Source organism: Lissotriton helveticus, chromosome 7, assembly GCF_964261635.1.
Source record: "Lissotriton helveticus chromosome 7, aLisHel1.1, whole genome shotgun sequence".
Classification (NCBI taxonomy): Eukaryota; Metazoa; Chordata; class Amphibia; order Caudata; family Salamandridae; genus Lissotriton; species Lissotriton helveticus.
In genome coordinates this window covers 182,795,757-182,809,066 of record NC_136068.1, presented here as the reverse complement: position 1 = coordinate 182,809,066, position 13,310 = coordinate 182,795,757, and the positions used below count along the sequence as shown (strand labels likewise).

General features: G+C 49.5%; 1 protein-coding gene across 3 annotated transcripts in view; it reads left to right on the top strand.

Moving 5' to 3' along the window:
- Nucleotides 1-13,310, top strand: part of PLTP (phospholipid transfer protein) — a 226,440-nt gene that overhangs the window by 56,960 nt on the left and 156,170 nt on the right. The window contains exon 1 of one of the 3 annotated variants that reach the window (XM_078651905.1): nt 1,470-1,534. The exons of the other annotated variants lie outside the window; for them this stretch is intronic. The gene's annotated coding sequence lies outside the window, so the exon portion shown is untranslated. Of the gene's footprint in view, nt 1-1,469; nt 1,535-13,310 lie in introns of those variants that run through there. 3 annotated transcript variants of the gene reach the window in all.

The window sequence follows — 13,310 nt, the reverse complement described above, 5'->3', positions numbered from 1 at the left end:
CGAGCCAAATTTAGAAAAGCACTGAAGACTTAACTCCTCAATAGTGCTTCATGCCTTCGTCATGTCCACTTCAGCCAGAGTGACGTCTAGTGTAGAGAGCGTTTTTAAATCCATGTTAAAGGCTTACTCATTCACTCATCTTTTTCCCTACTCCATTATCCTCTAGTTTTCTGACATCGCCCCATTGATGTTTCCCATTGAATTCCTCACATTTCAAGTTTGAGACACACCCAGTGCTGCCAATAGGAGATTTCACTTCCAAACTTTCTGGGCATCTTCTGGCAGACTTCAGACTGTGACCACATTCAAGATTTGAATTGATGTTACCTGCTCTCTTCAAGCGACACTTTGGGATATGTGTGTCTACTCCATGCCACTGGCACTGCGAATGAAAGAATACCCCTGGCTGCTTCCTACTGATATGTTTTATTTATTGTATTCATTATCATGCAAGAAACAGTAGTACTTCGTCCAGAAACACTAGTATATAAGTAAGGCATAAGCCCTTGTTCGGACACTCATTTAGGGCTGATTATGAATAGGCCGATAATGATCTCATCTGACAAAACTCAGACACAAATTGTTTGGAATTTATTGGAATTATTGCCTAGTACAATCTTTTGGGGAATAACTTGAGTATTTTAGTGCCCACTGCACCAAAACCTCTGCATTGAGAAGTATATACGGCCTTGATTGTTTTTAAACACAGGAAAGTTATAGATTATTAAATCTAACACAGGTGAGTTTTTTGTACCGCACATATCCTGAACTCAAGTATTTGAAGGTGCTCGGATGAAGAGTTAGCCTAAAATCACAAAATTTGGTCAAGAAGGGAAGCCAAGTTTGATCCTAGATTTTCCAGTTTCACGTAGGGGGATGAGAGTAATTCAGCCACTAGGAGGGTATCTTTTACTAACATCAAACGTTAATGCTTAGTTTAAGTAGTGTAAACCTTGCATACGGGCATAAGAGCTTCACAAAAGGCGCAGACTTCGTTGCCTGTGTTTTTTACAAGATGCAGAGCACAGGCTTGGATTTTAACCTGGTTCTCCATGTTACATGCATGGCATGTATAGCCACTAGGCCGCATGGCCTCCCATGAAAGCCCGGCTCCTTTTGGGCTCGAGGTTCCAATTGGACCTCGATCTCAGTCAGAGCCAAGATCTGGCTCGAGCTTTCAGTGGCTCGCCCACCTCTAGGGCTTCAGGAAAAGGAAGAGGACAAAGAAGGGGTTGAAGTGGGAATTTGGAGAAGGAGGTCAGAGAGGTGAGATGGGCCGGTCAGAGGGAGGTCAGAGCTGGAGGGCAGACTGCGGGGACAAGGAGCCAGGTCAATGCCAGAGGTCATTCACCCAATCCGGGATGTGTCAGGCGGCTGGAGGGTGGGGGTGCGCTCTCCCCCTCTCTCCCTGCTGTGTCTGCAGTCTCCACTTTGCTGTCGCCTTCAGTTTGTGAACCATGTGATTTTGCTGCAGTGGAGCAGAGGAGAGCCGCGGGAGCCGGGAGAGGACACGCCACGCCAGCTTCCACCCTCGGTGAGTACCCGGGCCCCGGACTGCACAGACCGCGCGGACCTCGCGGCTCCGTCTGCCTCAGACCGGTCTGCTCTCCTCCTCCTCGGTTTCCATCTCCCTCCACTGCCTTCACGCATGATTTCTGTACACACCGCACGTCTAGGGTACAACGTCGTAATCGAGTGCGCATCTTTCTGTCTCCCGCCCTCTTTGTTGTTCATATTCTTTCCTTCTCCGAGCACTCCCAGCTCACGTCTGTCAGGGGCCGCCTTTCTTGAGCTGCAAAAGCCCCTTCCTGACCTCCCCCCCACCCACCCCTCCAGTACTTTCCTTCTCGCGCGCTATTCAGCCCATCCATTCGCGTGCCACGACGTGCAGTGATATTTTTAAAGGCACCCCTGTGTTTTAGTGTTTTTTTAACCCTAATATTGCGCCAATGTTTTTATTTGGAGCCTCTGGAAAATATTATGCTGCATCTGTTCTCTCCTAGAAGCAAACTTAGGCAATATAAGCGCCCCAGTGCCCCACATAGGGATGATAAGCGCCGTATACCTGCTGCAATACAACAGAATACAATAGGCATTACAAGTTTAAACGCCGGTTTCTAAGGTAAATATTCATATGACTGGGAAAATATTTATGACAATTATTTTTTTTTTACATGGAAAGCCGCAATATGCCCACTGCCTTGGCACCGAAGTTGACTTATTTTTAGTCAGAAGGATACATGTGGTCAAGCAAAATGCCATCATTCCCAGTGAAAAGAACGTTTGAGGTGGGGTTGGAATAACTATAACCAGATGGCATACTTTAAACTGGCAGGGATGACAAAAAAGTTTAAAAAACGAAAAGAATAAACATTGACTAATTAAACCTCTGGACCAGGCACTCAAGTGTGCTTTTTATGTGGATGTGCATGATTAGGCAAAATGCTGTCACTCACATTGCTAAAGTGTACATGACTGAAGTGGGCTGACCCATTGCCCCAGGCTTAATGCTCTAGTTCACAAAAGCAACATGCCAATGATGGCTGAAACTGGCGCACCAGCTAAAGCGTCTGTAGGACAGGCTTAAAAAAAGAGAATGAGCAAAGTACATCACACTCAGGGCTGGAACTGGAAAAAATACTCCAGGAACCCATAAATTGATGGTCAAGGTGTGGCAGAGGAAATTGGGGGTGGACACACTGGGCGGAGCTTGAAAAGCAGAGTCTCTGACAATCAACGTATGGATATCTTAAAAAAAAAAATCAGCTTCAAAGAAATTGCCAACAAGGACAAATGTGGAAGCAGGTCTGTTGTAGCTTACTTAGCCATAAAGAGGCTGCATTTTAAAATATCTTACAGGGTTAAGACACCTGCTGCACAGATCTCTGTGTACTCAGCAATTTTTAGGTACTTACAGTAACAGTAAGAAAACTCTGGTGGTTAATGCAATTCTGAAAGAGATCTGCATTTTATCTAGTTACAATTTGGACTCCGAGTATCACAGAGGGTTAAAGATGCTGCTGAAAAGGACAAACAGATCACATATTTGTATTCTATATAGATAAGTAAGTGGGCTACTGCTTTTGACACTGAGATCATTTTGTTACTTCCAGTTCATAAGTTGCCATACTTCTGATTAGCACAGTTTGTGTTTACCGGCATCATGGCGCTCCACGCAAACTGTAAGTCATGGGTTTAGTTCCTTATTGTTTTTCTTCTCAATCTGTTGTTATTCTAAGATTGCAAAGAAGGGCACCTCTGGGAATTATTAACGTTTTGTTAGTACAGACAATCCCAATGACTGTTTTATGTTTTATATCCTGACTTTGTGTTTCCCAGATGATTTACTCTTAAACTGTAATGTCTACAAGTATGGCTGATTTGTGATTCCTACACCTTAGAACCCTCGTTGTCTTCAGTAACATTTCCCCTACATTGATTTACTCACTTGTATGATTCATTGCGTCTCTGTGCATGATATAAAGTGCTCTGACACCCTACACTGGGAGAAGTAGAGCTGTAAACTAAATGAAAAAGAAATTAGTAGGTGCCATTTAAATAATCATAAGAGTAATGACTGATATACACAGATAAATCTTGCATTATTACACTGCATTGCACATTTCTTTCATAGGTGGGTTTAGCAAAGTCAAAAACCTGCCTCCTAGTCATAGTTTGTCTAAAGTACTTGTGCATTTATAAGCTGTGGGCTTTTGTTTCCTCCCATTGCATTGGCATCTAGGTATTAGGCTCCAGGAAGCTCCCAGACAGGATGATACATGATCAAAAGAAGGGCTGATACCCCTTTAAATCAGGCCTTTGTGTGCAGCTGGCAATAAAAATAAGAAAGACGCCTCGATCCCGCTGGTTGCTGCTTCGAACGAAATGCAGGTAACATGCAGGCACTGCAGAATTCTGTCCCGGTGTAGGAAACTGATACAAGGACAAATTCCTCCTATTCCCGTAGGTTGGCTGGATTCCAGAAATAGGTGCCTGAAACAGAATCCGCGCAAGCCCTCTACTTCTCAGCACTGATCGCACATATATAATTTACTGCCCCTCTGTGAGGCACTTTAACATAAAAATAAATCAGACCTTGAGAAGAGATGCAAAATGTTTGGGATTTTTGGCATTCTACCACGAGCATAGACGTTGTGTTTGCTGCTGGCCACCACGCCCGTATCCGTTATCATAGCTTATCGTGAACACTACAGAGCATTACAGAAATGTAACTGATGCATGTCTTAGACCTTTATCCTACTAAGAGTGAGATTTTTGAAACGATCAAACTTTGTTTTTTGAGCCCTGAAGAAGTCTCGACTGAGACGAAACGCGTTGGCTAAAAGAGAATCACTTTTGTGCTATCTGGATTTTAAGTGTTTGGATTATCCAATAAAGAATATATCTCGACTATCAGTGAATTCTGGACCTGCTTTCTGTATCACTTTCTTGGACTTACTTAATGCGAAAGGAAAGCTATGTTATTTCTTGATGGGTGCTAATTCTAATTTTTTACGGGCTCGGCGACGTCACCACTTCGTCAGAAGTGGGGAGGAGCTGCGAGCCGTATTGTTAAGGGGGTTTGTGGCTCATGCTGGAAAAATTCCTCTCTGCTCGTGCTTTAGCAGTGCTTTATTTTATCATCTGCATGGTGATTGGTCCTCGCGGTGCTGTCTTTTTAGTTGTCTTGATGCGATAGGGCATATAGAATTTTCGTCCGCCATTTTTGGCATTTTCTGTGCGGTTTCGCGCACGGCAGTCCATTAATTTTAATTAGGAGCCGTCAGGGTGCCCTTCTAATGCAATGCAGATGGTGGGAGCGCGTTCACCATTCTGCATTGCATGTATCGTGCGCGCGTTCGTCTGCAGCGTGTAATGTGAGTGCTCAGGCTAGCGCGTACTGTAAGTGTTCTCCATCACGCTGTCGCACTGCGTATTCTCTATCACACTACACTGTAAATGGCACTGCGTATTACACGCATACATTGCGCACCCCAAAGGGTCGAAACGTGATACCGAGTGTAGCACTGTGGCCCGACAGTGCTTACAGTCGCATGCAGTTTGTGCGTGAGGGGAAACTCCTCCAGGTAACCGAAGTGACAGTTGGAAAGGGGGGGCGGGGGAAGTCACATGAATAGAAAATAAGTGAGTGGGTGGCATCTTTTTCCATTGGTACAATAGAGGGTGTGTGCGCCCAACACCCAATCCCTTCCCTCCGATGTGTCACTTATAGCGTCACACCTCCTACCCGCACTAAATAAACGTGTTTTGGCGGGGTATTCAAAGCGCTTCCCTCTCTCAGCGCGGGCAGCCTTATTTCTCTAGAGCCGATTGTGTAGGTTTAAGGGGCTAAGAAAGAGGTCACTGGTGTCGGGTCGCGGTGCAAGGGCGCAGGTAAGGGTCAACATGCATCTAATTATTTTGAGCTCTTAATTGTGATGTGCTCTAGTCGTGTTTCTGAAGTGATACAAGGATTGAGTTAAGGGGGTTCGGGGACTGGCAGTCTTGCAATGCGTGCACTGGCATCGAACACTGAACATGTGATGGATTCTGACCTCATTCTGTTTACCACAAAGGGCTTAGATATTCAAGACTTGTAAGCGCTAGAAACTTTGATGATTTAGTCGTTGTGACATCTCCCCTCTCCGCTTAATATACTGCAAGGCTCATCCAGGGTGCGAAAAACATCTTAAATGATTACGCTTCCGGGCAGCATGTAGATGAAATTCCCCAAAAGAGCCTTCGCATGGAAGAGGATTGCACCTCTTAACGCACGCAGTCCTACAGCACTGGGCACCCTGAGATCACAAATGGAAACATCCTAACATGAGACATAGGGGGTAATTGTTTGGATGCGTTATTAACATATCGTACTTTATAATTAGCCCCGTATCGGAACGTGTATGTTGAGCGGAAAGCTTGTTTTGAAGGAAGAGCGAAATTAGAACCCTGAAAGACAGGCAGCCGAAATAGGGCTAATAACACAGAGTAGTTAAGATATGAATTTTAGCAAGCGTCAACTAGCGCTAAGAGCTGCATGTTCAATATTCAGTGTAACGCGCCACTATTACCCACCTCCACCGCGCGCGCACACACACCCCCACAATCAAGCCAAAGTTATTATTTTTTTTAAAATAGCATTTCATTTTCAGATAAAATCCGACGTATGGAAAATGCAAACACAGTAATACTGTACCAATGCGGTAGGTAATCTTAATGGAACAACAGTTTAGGTGATGTTCCAGAATAGAATGAGTAAGGTGTAAAACCAGATGTGGAATGTTCCAGGGCATAGCTGACAGGGCTGTCATCGCGTTTCCTTTGCTTTGTTCTGTTTTCCTGTTGACCTGTTTTCGTATGGCGTAGCTTCCTGTCGCCCCCCGTTTCTTTTCATCTCAGTGTACTGCACAAGCGCCTAGATAACCCCCATCCTGGCGGAGTACCCCCACCAGAAACTTCACTTGTTCCTCTTGATCTGTGTATGGGGAAACTTTCCTTCTTGGAAACCAAACAGCGCCTAAAGCCACAAGTAACTACTTCTAATGTCCTGCCCTTTCGAAAATGTAGCGCCTATGGTCCAGAGAGTTGTGCGATTAAACTGCAAGCCCCCACGCTCGGTGTCAGCACTCACTGCATAAGGTTCTTCCCCCTCTGTTAATTGACTAACACTCGTAATTCCCCGCCCCCCCTACCGAAATCACTGCCACTCTGGCTGTAGTGCAATACACTAGGCGCTATACGAACAGATAAGCACCCATCCCCTGAGTCTCGCGGCCCGCACAGTTGGACTGGAACCACTCATAACCTCGCCTCTCCTTGTCCCCCCCTTCTATATCACCTCGGATCTCACGGGTTCCCCTGACTGTTCCGTATATGAGCATCTAGGCGCTATGTGACTCCACTCACTGCTAGGCTCGCCCCCGCAACCTCTACAGCGCCCCACCAAGGCGAGGACGGATGATAGCTCGCACTCTCCCCACTCTCACTGAATTTACTGCACCACACCTGGATACCTGGGAGTGTAGGCACTATATGGCTCGATGGCTCATAGCCCTGTGTGCGAATGTTCCTTTTCTAGAAAGTTTCTGACAGTGAGTGCAGAGTGACAGTGAGTGCAGAGTGACAGTGAGTGCAGAGTGACAGTGAGTGCAGAGTGACAGTGAGTGCAGAGTGAGTGCAGAGTGACAGTGAGTGCAGAGTGACAGTGAGTGCAGAATGAAAGTAAAGTAAAGTCCACATTTGTAAAGCGCACAATCACCCGTAAGGGTCTCTAGGCGCTGGGGGCCGTCGGGAAGATTAAGCGAGCTATTGCCCAGAGTCACATGGTGCTGGGCTAACCTGCCGCCGGAGCCGGGGATCGAACCGTGGTCCCCAGATTCCAGCGTCAGTCGCCCTGGCCGCGGCGCCACAGTGAGTGTAGAGTGACAGTGAGTGCAGAGTGACAGTGAGTGCAGAGTGACAGTGAGTGCAGTGACAGTGAGTGCAGAGTGAGTGCAGAGTGACAGTGAGTGCAGAGTGACAGTGAGTGCAGAGTGACAGTGAGTGCAAAGTGACAGTGAGTGCAAAGTGACAGTGAGTGCAGAGTGACAGTGAGTGCAGAGTGACAGTGAGTGACAGTGAGTGCAGAGTGACAGCAAGTGACAGTGAGTGCAGAGTGAGTGCAGAGTGACAGTGAGTGCAGAGTGAGTGCAGAGTGACAGTGAGTGCAGAGTGAGTGCAGAGTGACAGTGAGTGCAGAATGAGTGCAGAGTGACAGTGAGTGCAGAGATAGTGAGTGCAGAGTGACAGTGAGTGCAGAGTGACAGTGAGTGCAGAGTGACAGTGAGTGCAGTGACAGTGAGTGCAGAGTGACAGTGAGTGCAGAGTGAGTGCAGAGTGACAGTGAGTGCAGAGTGACAGTGAGTGCAGAGTGACAGTGAGTGCAAAGTGACAGTGAGTGCAGAGTGACAGTGAGTGCAGAGTGAGTGCAGAGTGACAGTGAGAGCAGAGTGACAGTGAGTGCAAAGTGACAGTGAGTGCAGAGTGACAGTGAGTGCAGAGTGACAGTGAGTGCAGAGTGAGTGCAGAGTGACAGTGAGTGCAGAGTGACAGTGAGTGCAGAGTGACAGTGAGTGCAGAGTGAGTGCAGAGTGACAGCAAGTGACAGTGAGTGCAGAGTGAGTGCAGAGTGACAGTGAGTGCAGAGTGAGTGCAGAGTGACAGTGAGTGCAGAGTGAGTGCAGAGTGAGTGCAGAGTGACAGTGAGTGCAGAGTGACAGTGAGTGCAGAGTGACAGTGAGTGCAGAGTGACAGTGAGTGCAGAGTGAGTGCAGAGTGACAGTGAGTGCAGAGTGACAGTGAGTGCAAAGTGACAGTGAGTGCAGAGTGACAGTGAGTGCAGAGTGACAGTGAGTGCAGAGTGACAGTGAGTGCAGAGTGACAGTGAGTGCAGAGTGACAGTGAGTGCAGAGTGACAGTGAGTGACAGTGAGTGCAGAGTGACAGTGAGTGCAGAGTGAGTGCAGAGTGAGTGCAAAGTGACAGTGAGTGCAGAGTGAGTGCAGAGTGACAGTGAGTGCAGAGTGAGTGCAGAGTGACAGTGAGTGCAGAGTGAGTGCAGAGTGACAGTGAGTGCAAAGTGAGTGCAGAGTGACAGTGAGTGCAGAGTGACAGTGAGTGCAGAGTGACAGTGAGTGCAGAGTGACAGTGAGTGCAGAGTGACAGTGAGTGTAGAGTGACAGTGAGTGCAGAGTGACTGCAGAGACAGTGTGTAAGGGTGCAGGGTGCACATTGTGTGAGTGTGCAGAATGCGTGTGCAGGATAAACAGTGTGTGACTATGCAGGGTGACATTGGGAGTGTGCGGGTGAGCAGTGTGTGAATGTGTAGGGGCAGTGTGTGAGTGTGCAGAAAACACCACACACACATACACCACACACACATACCACACACACACACCATACACACATACACCACACACACACCACACACACATAACGCACACACAAACCACACACCTCAGTCTCTCAACACCACAGACTCGTCACCACTCAACACAACACACTCACCACCACACTTACTCCCCAGGCTCACCCCCACAGACTCACCACCACACACTCACCAGTACACAGAAAACAACACACACAACAACACACCCCCAGCCGTCAATGAATGCTTTCACCATGCACAAACACCAACAACCATCAGCCATCTGTGCACGCTTTTACCAAGCACACACCCACCAGCCGTCAGTGCACCCTTCCACCAGGCACACACACCTCCAGCCGGCAGTGCACTTTTCCACCAAGCACACACACCACCAGCCATCAGTGCACGCATCAATTGTTAACGCATCCACAATTAACTATTGTAGCAATCGCAGTATGGTACACTTTACTTTTAAACATATTCATCTAAAGCACAGCATGCCACCATTGGTAAAATTACAATCCAACCCACATAATTCCACTACACACTCCATAACACATGGCGAAAAGACATTGCCATTTACAATGCCATTAGCTCAAACTCAAAGCCGACCCGACGAACCTACAACGCCGCCGAACTCATCGCTCTCAACACCAGCGGCATCCCGGGATGCCACCGAGCCACCCCGAAGAACACCCACGGACCCTTCAGCTGCCACGCCTGCAAGTTCTCCTGCGTCCGGACCTGCCCTGCACCAGCACCCGCCAGACCGAACACCAGCAGCAACCACCTCAAGTGCATCCTGCTCAACACCCGCTCCGTCCACAGACACGCCATCGAACTCTGGAACCTCCTCGACACCACAGCCCCTGACGTCGCCTTCCTCACGGAGACCTGGATGAACGCCTCCTCAGCGCCTGACATCGCCATCGCCATCCCAGAGGGCTACAAGATCACCCGGAGGGACCGCACCGCCAACCAGACGGGAGGAGGCATCGCCATCATCCACAGGGACACCATCCGCATCACGACCAACACCGACGACACCCTAACAACCGCCGAACACCTGCACTTCCAGATCCACACCGACCCGAAGACCACCCTCAGAGGCACCCTGATCTACCGACCCCCGGGACCACGCACACGATTCAGCGAGGACATCGCCGACTTCATCAGCCCGCATGCCCTCCCCTCCGCCGACTACATCCTCCTGGGGGACCTCAACTTCCACCTGGAGAACAACAGCGACCGGAACACCACCACCCTGCTTGACAACCTCGCCAACCTCGGACTCAAGCAGCTGGTGTCCACCCCCACCCACCTCGCCGGACACACACTCGACGCCGTCTTCTCATCCAGCAAAGACATCGCCTTCAGCCACGCAACAGGACTCCACTGGACGGACCACAGCTGCGTCCACTTCACCTTCAAAAGAACGACGATCCACCACCACCAGCAACAGGTTGCCCGTAGAAGCTGGAACAAGATCACAGCCGACCAGCTCACTGCCTCCCTGAGCCAGCACCCTCCGGCCGGCTCAACGAACCCCAGCCAGGCCGCCGACAACCTCACGAAGTGGATCAGCAACTGCGCGGACGAACTCGCCCCTCTGAAGACCCCGCCCAGCAGACCCGGCAGCAGAAAAACCCCATGGTTCACCGACGAACTCAAGAACTCCAAGAAGAACTGCCGAGCCCTCGAGAAAGGGTGGAGAAGGGAACCAACAATGAACAACATGTCCACCCTCAAGCTCGCCACCCGGAAACACCACCAACTGATCCGCGCCACCAAGAAAACTGCATACAAGGACCGCCTGGACAACAACGCACACAACTGCAAGGAACTCTTCAACATCGTGAAAGAGCTCTCCAACCCCAACGCCGGAAACAACGACATCACCCCATCGCAAGACCTCTGCAACTCCCTCGCCTCCTACTTCCACAACAAGATCGCGGACATACACAACAGCTTCAACATCCAACCAACACACGTCAAAACCGCAACAACGCCACCCACCACCACCCTCCGCGCCTGGACCCCGATCAGCACCGAAGACACCATCCGCACGATGAACTCCATCCACTCCGGATCTCCAACCGACCCCTGCCCTCACCACGTCTTCAACAAGGCCGACGCTGTCATCGCACCCCACCTGCGGGACATTATCAACACCTCCTTCGACACCGCCACCTTCCCTGAGAGCTGGAAGCACGCCGAACTCAGCGCTCTGCTCAAGAAACCTACAGCGGACCCCACCGAACTCAAGAACTACCGTCCCATCTCGCTCCTCCCGTTCCCGGCCAAAGTCATCGAAAAGACCGTCAACAAACAGCTGGCCGCCTTCCTCGAGACGAATGGATCCCTCGACCCCTCACAGTCTGGCTTCCGAGCCAACCACAGCACCGAAACCGCCCTCATCGCCGCCACCGATGACATCCGTACCCTGATGGACAACGGAGAAACAGCGGCCCTCATCCTCCTGGACCTCTCCGCGGCATTCGACACTGTCTGCCACCGCACCCTAGTACAGCGCCTTGGCAACATCGGAATCCAGGAGAAGGCACTGGAATGGATCACCTCCTTCCTCGACGGAAGAACACAGAGAGTCCGCCTACCACCGTACAAGTCAGAGGCCACCGAAGTCATCTGCGGCGTCCCTCAAGGATCCTCGTTGAGTCCCACCCTCTTCAACGTCTACATGAGCCCCCTAGCGGCCATCGCACGCCAACACAACCTCAACATAATCTCCTACGCCGACGACACCCAGCTGATCCTCTCCCTGACCAACGACCCCGCCGCCGCCAGAGCCAACCTGCACGAAGGGATGAGAGATGTAGCCGAGTGGATGACGACCAGCCGCCTGAAACTGAACTCAGACAAGACGGAGGTCCTCATCCTGGGCTCCTCGCCCTCCGCCTGGGACGACTCCTGGTGGCCGCCCGCCCTGGGCACCGCACCCAAACCGACGGACCACGCACGCAACCTGGGCTTCATCCTGGACTCCTCCCTCTCCATGACCAGACAAGTCAACGCCGTCTCCTCGTCATGCTTCAACATCCTGCGCATGCTACGGAAGATCTTCTGGTGGATCCCCACCGAGACCAGGAAGACTGTCACCCAGGCCCTCGTCACCAGCCGACTGGACTACGGCAACGCCCTCTACGCCGGAACCACTGCCAAGCTCCAGAAGAGACTCCAGCGGATCCAGAACGCCTCAGCCAGACTCATCCTCGACATCCCACGAAACAGCCACATCTCCGGGCACCTGAGAGACCTGCACTGGCTCCCCGTCAACAAAAGAATCACCTTCCGCCTCCTCACCCACGCACACAAAGCCCTACACGACCAAGGCCCGAGCTACCTCAACAACCGACTCAACTTCTACGCTCCCAAGCGCCACCTCAGATCAACCAGCCACGCCCTCGCCGCCGTCCCCCGCATCCGAAGAGCGACAACAGGAGGAAGGTCCTTCTCCTACCTGGCCGCCAAGACCTGGAACTCCCTCCCGACCGACCTACGCCTGACCCAGGACCACCTCTCCTTCAGGAAGAGGCTTAAGACCTGGCTGTTCGAGCAGTAAAGGCACCCCCCCCTCCTAGCGCCTTGAGACCCTACGGGTGAGTAGTGCGCTCTATAAATGTAGTGATTGATTGATTGATTGAAATAAATCCGAGTCCGATTGCATTTCTAATGCTTGTTCTTATTTGTGATTTGGGTCTCTGCCCAATCGGAAGTAACGAGGGTTGTACTTCCTGTTTTTTTTAGAGCACCATCACTATACTATTAAGCCATTTATACTAACAGGTGCAGTAGTTTGCCTCGACCCTTTTGTGTTCTGCCTGTGAACATAAGTTTGCACGCAGAGTTAAAAAGCATGCTCTTGACAAAGAAGGAATATTCTTCAGACCTTTTTTGAATTTGGGTTAAAATATGTAAGACTTTTGTTTCTAATAGGGGCAATATACCAACTCCCAGTCCACACCATCTGGGCAAAATTCGAACATATTAAGTTTCCCAAAAAATGAATAAACAGGCAAAAGGTTATGAACCGAGTTGTACATACCATTAGGAACACCATAAATTCTGTGTGCTCCAGTAACTTTGTACCTGTTTGAGCAAGAAATGATGATAATAATAATCGTAGTGGCCGTTTTCATATGTTGGAAATAGAGATATGGAGGCTTTGATATGCAGTTCTACTTATGTATGATTCTTTAAAAAAGACAAAATATATAATAGACATACAGTGGGCACTACATTATTAACTATAGGCAGAAGCACTGGAATTATGTAGCAGTGCTGGAGCAAATAATGCAAAATTGTTGACTTTATTATCTGCCAGGAAAGTACTAATTTCCAACATTATGCAGCACATTTAAAAGTAATATTATGCAGGAATACTCTAT